Source organism: Pleurodeles waltl, chromosome 4_1 (genome assembly GCF_031143425.1).
Source record: "Pleurodeles waltl isolate 20211129_DDA chromosome 4_1, aPleWal1.hap1.20221129, whole genome shotgun sequence".
NCBI classification, from domain to species: domain Eukaryota; kingdom Metazoa; phylum Chordata; class Amphibia; order Caudata; family Salamandridae; genus Pleurodeles; species Pleurodeles waltl.
The window spans coordinates 314,348,948-314,362,654 of record NC_090442.1 but is presented as its reverse complement, the minus strand read 5'-3'; the positions used below and the strand labels follow the sequence as shown (position 1 = coordinate 314,362,654).

The following is a 13,707-nucleotide window of genomic DNA, read 5'->3' as shown; positions in this document are numbered from 1 at the left end:
TAGAGGCAAGCAAGACACCCATGACTCGGTACTCCCTACGAATTTTCGGGCTTGCCTAGCTCTGAGTGGCATAGAAAACAAACTGCTCGTCTGACAACTCGAATCTTCACACGTGTGTGTGACAGCAACTGGAGAAGCCCGGAAACGGACGGGTAACTTACAAGAAAGCAGCAGCATGGAGAAGAAGCAACGCCGGTAGCAGATAAAGACTGCCAACTGGGAATTGTAGTTGAGTGCCTCTTAGCGTACATTGGAGGCATGCACGACCAGGGGAAACAGAAGACGGACTCGGGCTGCAGCAGCACTACAACTAAATTCTCCGATGTAACCGTGGCCGCCATGGTGGAAATGGGATATTTGTGCCGTTGACATAAAAACCGAAAAAACTTTGGTAAAAATGAAGAATATCTTCAATAAAAGTATACAAATAATGATGAAGGTGTATTATTAGTATATACTACTTAGAATTATTAATATCGTATGTGCTCTAGGACAAACATTTTGACAGGTTTATGAACGTGGTTTAACACTTCAGCAGATTCACACTATACTTTAGTTTACTGTTATCAAAGTTCAAGTAACAGCTTTTGTATGTCTCATACCGCAAAACGGACAGAGAACCTACCTGGTGCGCACTTGTATGCCGTTCTTTCTGCGTGTCCAAACGTGATCTTACTTTAGACAGGGGTAGCGTCTATCAATAAAGGAATGTTTACTGTGCACTGCGACAAAGCTGAATCACGTGATAAGCACGCTAAGTTCTCTTGGCCCTGCATGATCTCTTTGGCGATTTCCAAACCAATTTACGCAACAACGATGAGATCAACGAACCGGAAGCGACTCAACTGTCAAAGGAACAACGTTGGTAAGGTCTGATTGACTACCTTGTAGGTCAAAGGGACTGCAGGAAAGAAATGCTGTCGCCCAACGGTGCCCTGAAAAGTGGCACGTTCTGTACTTTATTGCCGTTGCAGTGTCTCAGCTGGCGGCTCCTCCGGTCTCCCTTTTGCCTGTCTGATGCGAACGCTTAACTTAGTGGGGCATAGTGTGGGCTAAATGCCGGCAGTCACACCACAAGAAAGCTCAAGTGCCGGACAAATGTCCTGTAGGATACCGGTCATAAACCCACGTGTAAACAATGAATTAGTAATAAAGAAATAACACCCCTGACCGTAGTGTCCACCTACCCTTTAGTACACGTCTTTTATTTATAGTAGTCTACCAGTAGCTTTCTCTATGTGACCAACCTAAGACTGGGCACGCAGTTTTACATCACGACTTCTATCCAGCTATTGATTTATAGCTTGCTTTAAAGCATGCTAGTTTTATGTTTGTGCGGTTGGGAGTTGAGCTTGTAGAGTTCTCTGTTATCAGACGGGGGACTTAGGAATTAATAGTTGCAGCAGGTGCAATACAGAATGTCAACAGGGAGGTTTTGTTTTTGTTTGCAAAGGAAAGATGCTGAGAGTTGTGATCCATTGAGCGGGATCTTTATGGGAGAACGGCCGTCCGCAAAGTCGGACAGGTGAAAAGCGTAGTATGGTCCTGAGAGCCGCAGTACATGAATCCAGTGCAAAGGTAGACTGGGCCAGAGACCTGGAATGACCTGGTAAAAAGTAGGTTTCCTGCACTGGTATAGGCAAATCTAACAAGAAACGGAAGAAAATTGAATATTTTGGTGCCTTATAAAACATTGCCCCTGGATTGCAGGCTGAAGCCAAAACTGCTGACACTGGAGCTGATGCTGCTTCTTACCAGACTCCTTGACACTCGTATTTCACCCTGCTGGCAGAGGCGAGACAAGGCTGGGCAAAGTAGTATTTCGCTTCACCACATGCAGAAGCATTTCAACTTGGTTAGGGGCAGATTCAATGAACCCGGAGGGACGAGTAAGGTCACTTGAGAAAGGTGTTCATAGAGAGGATTCACATACTCGCTTGAGATCTTTACGCTGTTCAGGATTGATTCGAGGATCAAGAGGGCAGAGTACGGAAGATAAATATATGCCTTTATATGGGTCCCTGAAAGCCTCATGGAGCCCTTTGTGGGTAAGCTAGTCAGAGACTTGCTCACAACGCTCCCCTCTCTTTGAATTGAAATCGCTCACAGAGATCTTGCACCCAAGCCTAAACAGCATCCCTGTAACAAAAATTGTTTCCAATAAATGGTTTTCAGCAACGTGAAGGAGAGAATAAAGAAGACAAACGGTAAATAGTGTAGGTACAGGCTGGGATTACGTTCCCCCACCCGCCAAAAAAAGTAACGTAACGGGGAGCCGTGGCCAACACGGCCAATAGGTCAAAGGAGCCGGGGATCAAAAAAGTTTGGGAACCACTGCCATAAAGTAACGGAGCACCCTAGGAACCATGTCACAAAGTCAAACAAGAATATCTTAATGTACTTTAATCAAGTATAATGGCTACATGAGAAAAATACAATCATGCAATTCAGTAGGAAAGCATAATTTTACTTGAAACCCTAAATACATTTAGTATGATTCTTGAGGTGAGTAATGGTTTATAATCATGATACAAATGAAGATTGTAGTTTTTTAGCCATGTTCCTGATCGAGTTGAGGAATCAGCCGACACGTGTTTCGTCCCACAGACCAGGACTTTTTCAGGGCTGAGAGTGTCTGAATTCCACCACCGGTAGGCAGGATTGTTCTTTCTCGCCACTCCCTTTTGCCCTGCTTATTGAGCATACCTAGTGTGTAAATTTCATGCCCATAGAGGAATCATTGTACCTCTGCACAGACATATTATAAGTCCATAGACAGATGAGATACTGGTCCATATTAAAAAATCCTCATTATAACCTATCCCCAATCATGTCGGAGTTAATTGAGTCCGAAGCTTTGCAGGGCTGAGCATTAATTAAAGCTTTTTGGAACTCGTGCCTCTAGGAGATGCTATTGCTTTGAATGGTGACTGAACACCATTCAATATCTGGGAGTTGAGAGTTCTTTATATTCCATTTTTCTTTTAGTTACCACATACTGAAAAAAGAGCTTGTATTAGGGTAGAATGTGATGCGGCTATCCACAGTCCGCTTGATATGTGCTTACTTAGTAAATTCAAAACCTCTGGATGCAATATTCGACACAAATAGACACCATTAACTTCTTGGTATTGGCTACAGCAATTCCTGGGAGACAACTCAATTTTCTCTCCTTCTTTTCAACCTGCTCATGTGCAGGGCTTGGAAGTGACATTTGAAGGCAGATTCATTAAGTAGTTTGAGGCTCTTGTAATAAAGATACTAGGTCATCTTTATGTTGATGGCACCTTTAGACCAATAGTGATTGAATTGAAAGATCCAGTCTCCTCTCTAGCTTTCTTTTACTGTTTTAGGCTACATACTGTTATATAGGTGAGGTTTTCTGAGTTCCTTAAGATTTCTAGAACTTACAAACAGGTCCAAAATATCCTGAAAACACCACAATCCAAGCATTTGCTATCCTATATGTACTCTATTTTGGTCTGACGGTAGACAACTGCTGTCCAGGGCATCTCAAACTGTCTGAAAGATAGACTTGTGATATTCACTTATGGATGCTGAGTAGGTTAATTCATGCCAACAAACCGAGAGAACAACTCTCTTACTTAGAAACACAATTTACTACATTTTAAATTCCTCCATTCAGTCAATCAATCAATATTTGTAAAGTGCAGCTACTCACCCGTGAGGGTCTCAAGGCGCGGGGGGCCACATCCATTGTGCCTATCTCACACCAACATTGCCGCATAAGTTAGATCCTGTCACACTTGATAGTTGCTCTTGGTGCAGGCTTGCTACTGCTAAGGCTGGGTTCTTACACTTGGTGTGATCTTGTCTGCCAATTTTCAGCTTCTGGCAGATGGTAGTGAGAGCCTTGTTAAGATGATTTAGGATTCCTTACTTAGCATGTCTGAGGTTAGGCTGTTGAGCATTTTTGAAGTTTGATAGCTCTTTTTTTATACTGTGCAGCTAGTAAAGCCAATATGGGTCTCCATGCGGTGGCCTAGGGGCCCTGTATACTCTGTGTGAACACACAACATAATATGTAAACATTAATTAAAGGACTATTACTGTTCTGTATTGGTACTCTCTGCTAGGTCTAAAAATGTCTGGTCAGATTTCACTGTTCTTGTTTGATAACGACCAGTCCACGACCGACATTTAAATGTACAATGTTACTTTTTGTTAATTCTATTCCACTGTCACATTGTGTAAGTATGGAAAATTGCTTTGTGGACCCCCTCTGTGTTTTGGTAGATTGAATGCCAAAACTGTTGATTCAGCTTACTGTAATCTTGTGTTGTTTCATTGTGTTTCATAATATATATATATTCTTTTTTGCTCATGGTTGTTGCAATGTATTTTTCAGTCCAGAGGTACTGTGTATATTTCTTAAATTATCAGCAAAGTTTTAAAGAAGATAGATTTTTCTTCTCACCTCTCCCAGTGGTGAAATTTCAGTTCTCTTTTAGCTTCTCGACTTCCTGTAGTTTTATCACGCTTATACCAGGGACTCTTTCCTGTTAGAACAATGTTGTGCCTAATTATTACAGATTTTCTAGGATTCTCCCCTCATTAAGATATACAACAATCTCTTTTGCAGTATTCAGCTCTAATTGTTATTCTATTCTCGCTTCTGTATTTCTTGCCAGCATCTCACTTTTATGTAGTTATATTTTATGTGCTTCAGAATATCCCAAGATTAACTTGGTTATTTGCAAATGGTTAGCTAGCTCAAATTGATTGTTCTAAAATGCTTTTCATTATTTGTTTAATTGCACAGTACTCTGATACCATTGGTGAATCGTGCTATATAATAATGCAAACATAAATAAATACAAAAATTGAATAGATGCCTAAATTTTGAATGAGGATCAGATTGACTTCATCACAGTTGTAGAATGCAAACACATAAGTTCTGTTGAGAGCTAGTACTGGCAATATATATGTTAAACAGTGTGTGGGTGGAGTGATGATCCCTGCAGAACTCCACATTCCAAAGTCCTGTACTAGGAAAAGCACACAGTATGATATATTTTCAGGGCTCCACCAGAGAGAAATGGCACAGATTTCATGGAACCTCAAATGACAGAAATATCAGCCAGCCAACCTATTGTGCTCCGTACAGCCCTGAAGACATGGGACAGTCATCCCGCAAAACATTTATTGGCTGGCTATTTCTTTGATTTCAAGAACTAAGCTTAAACTCCTATTGAACAACTATGTCACTATGTTGATTGTAATGCTGAGATGTAGGTTGGGGCCAATAGATGCTTGAGAGGAACTGTTGGCTAGTGGTTTGTTCCCTGGAAACTGTTTTACCCTCCTTGCCACAATTCTCAGTTAGGTTGATATTGCCCATTCATTTGATCAAATAAATTTTACTGTTATCTTTTTCAATGAAAAATATAACAATTTATTTTAAAATGGATGCAGGATTTGCCTATAATTATATATTGCTTATAACCGTAGCTGGTCAATTTCAGATGTGTTTTGACTTTAATGTTTCAGTGAATGCTCATAATTCTGGATTGCATGCCCCTTTTAATGTAAGTGTAGTTATGGGCACAGTTAAGCTAATTCTTTATGTGATGAATGTTCTGCCTTTGGTTTGTGTTGGACCCAATACTGACATCTCTATCAATCATAATTTCCTCCCAACCTTACCTTTTCAAGGAATATCACAGTTTGATACATTTGCTGCTTTTGTAATGCTGAAGAGTGATATGGAGTGATCAACGTGTTATTGCTACATTGTGTAGACCCTCCCTCCTTTCTCAAAACCTGAACAATATTTAGTGCTCCCTTTCCCACTGGTGTGGGGGTATCTGTTAGCCTCAGCTTGTCTTTCAAGGACGTGGCGGCATTGCTTTAAACCTCACCTTACCAAGTTTAAGGGAGCTGTATTGTTTCACCCCACCACACTGCCCAAGTATGGACGTGTTGACTGCGCCTCCTCCTCCTTAGGTTTTTATTTGCCTTCACCTTGGCTAAGGACAGGGGTGGGGTCTACGTGAGGTTTTTCCACCCACTACCTTCCTCTGCATTTTTCAAGGACGGGAACAATGGCAGAAAGCTATTTGTATAATATCTTGTATTGCGCCCTTAGAAGGGGGGGTATTATTAATAAATGATGAATTGCTGGGGCAGAAGACAGCTGCCCTGGCACTAAGCTTTTTTTTTTTTTTTTTTGTGTGAAGCTTTTGTCACTTTCTGAACTCCAAGAGAGCCTGTGCAGTGTTCGCCAAACTAATAATGTCTTGTAGATCATCAGATATTTCCCAATGCATATTTGATTAAACCCTCCCTATTAAATCAGCACTAGAAAGAATACCTTACCTTCCACCTCAAAGGCGCAATACAGAAAATCCTCTTACACCTACTATAACACTTAGTATAAGCTAGTGTTTCCCAATGCACATTTGATTAAAAACTCCCTACTAAATCAGCACTAAAAAGAATACCTTCACTTCCACCTCAAAGGCGCAATGCTGAAAAGCTATTTGCACCTCATCTCGAAAGAGTCTCCACCACCCACCTAATCACCGGAACAAATGGGGAGCTTCAGCAATAAATGGAAATCAGAAGAGAAATGAAAACACCAGCATGATGGGCAGACTCAGCGGATGTTCTCTTCGATCTGTACCTTCTCAATATCAATAATTTCTGTTATTTGTGAAGGATTATCTGAGAAATGCAAATATTTTCATATGTGCAGCACTGGGGCATGTGCACAAGACAGTTGTGTTTTGCTTACTAGTTAAGAAACAGCTAGATAAAAATTTACCAATACTATGTGCCTGTGAAATTTAATGAACAATTGTTCATAAGTATTCGCTCGCGACAGAATTCATTTTTGGGGATTTCCATGTTAAGTGGAATAAAAGGTCACAGATTTTTGGACCCTGCACCATAAAAGTTTTCACCCCGAATTTACACCAAATTGACATGCTGAAAGATTATTATTTTTTTTTTTTTGATTTCACATGTAGTGAGGTGTTAATAACAGAAGCACACCTCTGTATTATATATAGTTGAATGTGTAAGAGAATCTCTCTCTGTGGTCTGGATTTGTGTTGTGATCTCTGCATGGACTCTAGCTTACTGAATAGGTCCAGCCATCCATGCTCTCTTCATGACATGATTTAAAAAAAATTCAAATTGCCATACCTGTCACTACAGTGAAGCAACTGATTTATATTGATAACACTTTGACCACTGGGCAGGATTCAGCCATATACTGCAAAAGGCGATAGGCCCTGATGGAGACGCTTGGGGATCAATTTGTTATTTCCTTTCTGACCTCCTACAGCAGCACAAGATCTATTTTTCCTCTTTCAGGCATAATCTAAAGTCCTATATTTTTTTAGTTCCACCAGCATTCTTCTGTGGGACAATTCCGTAAAAGCATCCTTAATCTAATTTTTTAGGAAAGACCAGGCAATCTCTTTGACCATATATGGATTTATAGAAGGCGTGATCTTTTTAAATTTAAGAGATCATGACAATAGACCAAAAAACAATAACAAAATAAGAACCCATACTATATATCGAATGATCTGAAATGCTTTGTAGTGTTTCAGATGTTTCCCTTGTCACTGTTTAATCCTCCCCCCTCATCCCTTTATCTTGCATCCTTTTAAATCTATTTGGAGCAATGAATATTGCCCAAGGGCATCAAAACCCCCTACCCCAGCAATGAACTGCAGCTCTTGTCATTTTGGAGACAGTTTAACAGGCAAGTGGAATCAAATAGCATCCTTTCCAACAGTGGACTCTGAAGTCAGTTGTTCCCCAAAGACAGGACAACCGAGACAGCCCCTTCACCTCATTCACCCACTGTACACCAGTAGCCCAACAAGTGACTACCTCCTGCACTGTGCAATTGCCACACGCTTGGAAGAAATGATGTGCTATCACAAGAATACCTTTAAACACACATGTTTCTAATGCAGTAAGGCACGAGCTGAGCACACTGCAGGAACCCATTGACAATTGTAATCGTTTTTAATGGTGCTAATATTATGCAATTTGAGGCACTGTTACAATTTAGGAAATTAATATTTCTTTATAGTGACAGCAACAAGATCGACCAGGGCTAGTGGAAAACTGTCTTCTAGTAATCCAAGCACCCTGAATCACAGTGTTAGCTATGTCAGAACTCCTTGTAAGTATTTCCAAAATGAATATTAGCTTCTCTTGCACTAAAGGCTCACTAGCCTATGGGTAGTCATTAAACACACGTAAGGGCCCTTAGGGCACTGAAAGCAGTCCTGCACGCTGGGAAAATTCTCACTGCCATCACAATCTCTAGACGGTAATAGGTACTATGCTCTTTTATCTCTGAATTAATTCCCACAACACTGGTCCACCCTGACCCATAATTGAAATAACCTTCTTTCAGAAGTAAAGCATTTTTAATTTTGCACCTTTAAGAAATATGTTTAGCACCATAATTAAGGCGACCGGAAACTGAAGTTATGGCCGCACCATGAGGATAGTGAAAACTATTTTATAATGTTTTGCAGAGTTTGTTGACTTTGAATTGGTTGGCGTAACTTTTCTTTATCGTGACATAATGGTTGGGGCAGTTATTAGTTGTTGAGGCTCAGTGATTTGCTTCGGAATGTGTGGGGACAACCCATTGGTTGATTGCTTATCTCTGGAGAATTCATGTAGCTGACAGTGTCTCTCTTTTCTGTTTTAGTGAGCTGTCACTTAGGCCTGGGGAGTGAGTTGACTCTTTCCCCAACATGAGCTTAGCTTCACTGAAGGACTTTGAGACCACCCTTTTTCAGCTTCTCTGACGTTTTCTGCTGCCGTTCACCACACTGTTTGTACCAGTGTTATATTGTATCTGATACCGTTTGGATTTGTGTACCCCTGCTCATTGGCTTTGGGATTTGCCTAGTTCAGTGCACAGTTGGCTGTTTAAATCTAAGAATGTCTGTAGTCCAGCATCCTCATAAAGAAGAGAACCTTAGCCTTGCCATAAATAAACCAAAGCTTCAAAGCACTGGCCATTTCGATGCGCTGACCTACAGTGATAGGTAGGGCGATTTTAATGGCAAGTTGATTTAGTGCCTTTTTTGTTGTTTTTCGTCTGTAAGCAAAACTCTCTATAATTATATCTTTCATGCCAGTATCCCAAACTTGCGTTCTTACCCTGATGGACTGACAATGCTATATCATTTGTTGTAATTGAATGTGATTCAATAGTCGATAGACTGTATATATCTATATGTCTATAGCTATATACACCTGGCTTCCTGCTTCCACAACTGTGTGTGGGTTCTTGAGATTAAAGTCACTTTTCCACTTACCTGCAGTTCTTTGACTGCTTCCATTTGTCAACATATTTTTCCAGGTGCCCACAGTGTGACACAGATTGTGCATTCAGTGTTGGTGCACTTTTACCAGGCAAAGGTTTGTGTCACTCAGCACTACTGAACAACATTTCCCAGGATCCTAAAACTGTTTCTACGAGAGAGAAGAACTTGTGACCTGTTGGCGGCTTGCTTGATCAGTGCAGCGGTGGCTGTACACCAACCAATTCTCCAACATTCAGAGCTACTGATTCTAGCTGGTGCTTGGTTTGCTGATGGTTGCTTGTGGGTATGGACCTTCTACACCACGGTTCCATTAAGGAATATTTTCTGAAAACAATTGAAGCATCTTTTCTAGCAGGAACTCTGCCTCCAAGTGAAAGGTTTAATATTTGCTACCTACAGAACAAGGCTATTGTCATTACATGGATGTTGTGCTACATAATCCAGTTTGATAACCAGCCACTATCATTCTTAAATCAGCCTGGACGACCAAGCATGAAATGTGGTAAGTATTTAGGACCATTTAAAAATTACAGGCTAGTAATAGAGATTCCTTTGATTAAAACAGGAGGAAACCCTACCTTTGAGTCTTTTGGCTGCGGAAGGCCAAAGAGGTTTTTGAACTTTTACTACCTTTATTATCTGCTAATGGTCTAGATGGAAGAGATTATGATTGCTTTGCCAATGTACTGGACACATTATAGAATAATTTCATTAAAGATCCACATTTTGTAATGAAAAGATTTAACTTTTGTATCGGTCATCATGTCAATGGACCCGTATACTCCTATACTCGAACTCTTAAAATACTTGTTAACAATTGTGATTTCAGCAGTATTGTTGAATTATACGTGAGGGATTGGGTTATTACTTGGTGTTCTGATTAAAATATGCAATATAACTATCAGGCTACATCAAACCCTCACTGAAACTATCAGTATCGCCATTGTATGGATCATTCAGTTACGTCATCCAAATTCCTAAAAGTAGACTTCTTGACTGGTGAAGTAGCTGCTGTTTGGGCATAACTTGGATAGGCCAAGGAAGAAGTGAAAACAAAATGTGTAGCCTAGTGTATTTCAGAATAATATTTTTTAAAACAGATGTTCCTCGGATGATTCTAGTAATTATGTATCTTCTTAAGTCATGTCCAGCTTTAAGTAAAGCATGTTTTAGATGCAATAAAGTGGGTTGATTCTCAAATGAGAGCCTGAAAAAAAGGGATGAAAAAGGGTATCCCGTATTAATGAGACAAGAAAGATACCTGTGTAATCCTGAAACCTGTGTATTAAAGAAAAAATATGAAGATGTAGTTGAACAGGCCTCTTTGAGGAAGCACCAAATGTAACAGAGCAATATGGAATCAAAGGAAATACAGCAATGACGTCTGTTGATGAGCTGGGGACTGTTACCTATAAGGATGAACAGAAGAGGATGGAAAGGCTCAATAAACACTGATATTACTTGTCCTCCGTTTCTGGGTGTCTATCAACGCCTAATCTGTGTTATAAATACATTATTTGTGTATATTTTCAGTACGTTCAAAAGATCTTGACTAATGCCAGACCTAAGAGTTCATAAAGCTTAAGGACATTATTATTAAAGCTACTCCTTTTACTCCATAGTGACATTTAGCAAAGAGTATTATTACAGTTGATGTGAGTCTAGGTGGATTCTGAGCTGCTTTTAGGCAGGTTAAAACTGTAAAGCGGGTCTGTAAGGAAATGCCTCCTTGGCATGGATACCCCCTAACATTTTGCCTTTGCTGATGCTATGTTTTGATAGTGTGCTGGGACCCTGCTAACCAGGCACCAGTGTTCTTTCCCTAAACTGTACCTTTGTATCCACACTTGGCACAACCCTGGCACTCGGGCAAGTCCCTTGTATCTGGTACCCCCGGTACCAAGGGCCCTGATGCCAGGGAATGTCTCTAAGGGCTGCAGCATGTCTTATGCCACCCTGGGGACACCTCACTCAGCACATGCACACTGCCTTACAGCCTGTGTGTGCTGGTGGGGAGAAAGTGACTAAGTCGACATGGCACTTCCCTCAGAGTGCCATGCCAACCACACACTGCCTGTGGCCTAGGTAAGTCACCCTCTAGCAGGCCTTACAGCCCTAAGGCAGGGTGCACTATACCACAGGTAAGGGCATATGTGCATGAGCACTATGCCCCTACAGTGTCTAAGCAAAACCCTAGACATTGTAAGTGCAGGGTAGCCAGAAGAGTATATGGTCTGCGAGTTTGTCAAACACAAATTCCACAGTTCCATAATGGCTGCACTGAAAACCGGGAAGTTTGGTATCAAACTTCTCAGCACAATAAATGCACACTGATGCCAGTGTGCAATTTATTGGAACATACACCCAGAGGGCATCCTAGAGATGACCCCTGAGTACCAATCCTACTTCTAGTGTAGGCTGACCAGTTTCTGCCAGCCTGCCACACACCAGACATGTTGCTGGCCACATGGGAAGAGTGCCTTTGACACTCTGTGGCCAGGAACAAAGCCTGTACTGGATGGAGGTGCTTTACACCTCCCCCTGCAGGAACGGTAACACCTGGCGGTGAGCCTCAAAGGCTCACCCCTTTTGTTACTGCGCCCCAGGGTATCCCAGCTAGTGGAGATGCCCGCCCCTCCGGCCACTGCCCCCACTTTTGGCGGCAGGGCTGGGGGAGATAATGAGAAAAACAAGGAGCAGTCACCCACCAGTCAGGACAGCCCCTAAAGGTGTCCTGAGCTGAGGTGACCCCTGCCTTTAGAAATTCTCCATCTTAGTTTTGGAGGATTCCCCCAATAGGATTAGGGATATGCCCCCCTCCCCACTGGGAGGAGGCACAAAGAGGGTGTAGCCACCCTTAAGGACAGTAGGCATTGGTTACTGCCCTCCCAGACCTAAACACACCCCTAAATTCAGTATTTAGGGGCTCCCCAGAACGTAGGAAACAAGATTCCTGCAACTTGAAGAAACAAGAAGGACTGCTGACCTACAAGCTTGCAGAGAAGGAGGAAGACAACAACTGCTTTGGCCCCAGCCCTAACGGCCTGTCTCAAACTTCGAAAACCTGCAAACAGCGACGCATCCGACAGGGACCAGCGACCTCTGAAGCCTCAGTGGAGTGCCCTGGACTAAAGGACCAAGAAACTCCTGTGAACAGCGGCCCTGTTCAAAACCAGTTACTTCTTTGCAACAAAGAAGCAACTTTCAAAGACTGCACGTTACACGCCGGAAGCGTGATACTTCACACTCTGCACCCGACGCCCCCGACTTGAGATTTAACACCTCAGGGAGGGCTCCCCGGCGACTGCGAGCCCATGAGTAACCAGAGACGACCCCGCTGAGCCCCCACAGCGACGCCGGCAGAGAGAATCCAGAGGCTCCCTCTGACTGCGACTGCCTGTAACAAGGGACCCGACGCCTAGAACCAACACTGCACCCGCAGCCGCCAGGACCTGAAGGAACAGAACGTCAACGCAGGAGTGACCCCCAGGCGACCCTCTGCCTTGCCCAGGTGGTATCTGTCCCGAGAAGCCCCCCCTGTGCCTGCCTGCACCACTAGAGTGACCCCCGGGCCCCTCCATTGTTTCCTACCTGAAAACCAACGTCTGCTTTGCACACTACACCCGGCCACCCCTGTGCCGCTGAGGATTTGTTTTGTGTGCCTACTTGTGTCCTCCCCCCTCCTGCGCTCTACAATACCCCCCTGGTTTCCCTCCCGAGGACGCAGGTACTTACCTGCTGGCAGACTGGAACCGGAGCACCCCTGTTCTCCATAGGCGCCTATGTGATTTGGGCACCTCTTTGACCTCTGCACCTGACCAGCCTGAGCTGCTGGTGTGGTAACTTTGGGTTTGCCTTGAACAACCAACAGTGGGCTGCCTATGCCCCAGGACTGAGACTTGTAAGTGTTTTACTTACCTCCTAATCTAACCTTTACTTACCTCCCCCAGGAACTGTTGATTGTTGCACTGTGTCCACTTTGAAAATAGCTTACTGCCATTTTTACAAAGACTGTATATGATATTGCTTTTATTCAAAGTTCCTAAAGTATCTAAGTGAAGTACCTTGCATTTAAAGTGTTTAATGTAAATCATGAACTTGTGGTTCTTAAAATAAACTAAGAAAATATATTTTTTAATATAAAAACCTATTGGCCTGGAGTAAGTCTTTGAGCGTGTGTTCCTCATTTATTGCCTGTGTGTGTACAACAAATGCTTAACACTACCCTCTGATAAGCCTACTGCTCGACCACACTACCGCAAAATAGAGCATTAGAATTATCTAATTTTGCTACTATCTTACCTCTAAGGGGAACCCTTGGACTCTGTGCACTATTTCTTACTTTGAAATAGCATATACAGAGCCAACTTCCTAC

The 13,707-nt window shown here is 42.4% G+C and overlaps 2 protein-coding genes across 6 annotated transcripts in view; one reads left to right on the top strand and one right to left on the bottom strand.

The window, feature by feature from the left end:
* The window catches only part of ARMT1 (acidic residue methyltransferase 1), a 127,826-nt gene extending 127,067 nt beyond the window's left edge, over positions 1-759 (bottom strand). For 2 of the 4 annotated variants that reach the window (XM_069228418.1, XM_069228421.1), the window contains exon 1: positions 162-290. The gene's annotated coding sequence lies outside the window, so the exon portion shown is untranslated. Of the gene's footprint in view, positions 1-161; positions 291-625 lie in introns of those variants that run through there. The other 2 variants (XM_069228419.1, XM_069228420.1) reach the window with 2 other exon arrangements.
* RMND1 (required for meiotic nuclear division 1 homolog) overlaps positions 732-13,707 on the top strand; it is a 221,251-nt gene continuing 208,275 nt past the window's right edge. The window contains exon 1 of one of the 2 annotated variants that reach the window (XM_069228413.1): positions 732-865. The gene's annotated coding sequence lies outside the window, so the exon portion shown is untranslated. The remainder of the gene's footprint in view (positions 866-13,707) is intronic. The other variant, XM_069228415.1, reaches the window with a different exon arrangement.